Raw genomic sequence first — 747 nt, forward strand, 5'->3', positions numbered from 1 at the left:
TTCTTCGAACACATATTCCCTTTAAAAAATGCTCACAACTTGTCTGCAAGTAGTTATCAATTACGTGGGCATGCACAACTTCCTTTGACTATTGTTTCAGATGATTCCTGTGAACCTAGAAGAAGTAAAAGGCCTAGAACTGAGAAAAGGTTTGGCTCTGATTTTATAACATTTATAACTGAACTGCAAGATATAAATGAAATATGCAATCATTTCGTTTGTCAATTGGTCTTAGAAGAAGAGCCGAAAACCTTTGACGATGCTATGCGATCTGTTGATTGCACATTGTGGAAAGAAGCCATCAAATGTGAGTTAGACTCGATTAAGTCAAATCTCACTTGGGAGTTGGTAAATCTTCCAAAAGGATGTAAACCAGTTGGTTGCAAATGGATCTTCAAAAGGAAATTAAGACCAGATGGGTCTNTTTAAAGCTAGGCTTGTAGCTAAAGGATACACTCAGAGATTTGGTGAAGATTACTTTGATACCTATTCACCAGTAACAAAAATCTCAACCATTCGTATTCTGTTTGCCTTAGCTTCATTGCACAGGTTGTTAGTCCACCAGATGGACGTCAAAACAACATTTCTCAATGGTGATTTGGAAGAAGAAATCTACATGGAACAACCTCTTGGATGTGCCGAACTTGGTTAAGAAGAAAAGGTATGTAGACTCAAAAAGTCTTTGTATGGCTTGAAGCAAGCTCCTAAACAGTGGTATGAAAAGTTCCATAATACTTTGTTAGACCT

Source organism: Ipomoea triloba, chromosome 16, assembly GCF_003576645.1.
Source record: "Ipomoea triloba cultivar NCNSP0323 chromosome 16, ASM357664v1".
In the NCBI taxonomy this organism is placed as follows: Eukaryota; Viridiplantae; Streptophyta; class Magnoliopsida; order Solanales; family Convolvulaceae; genus Ipomoea; species Ipomoea triloba.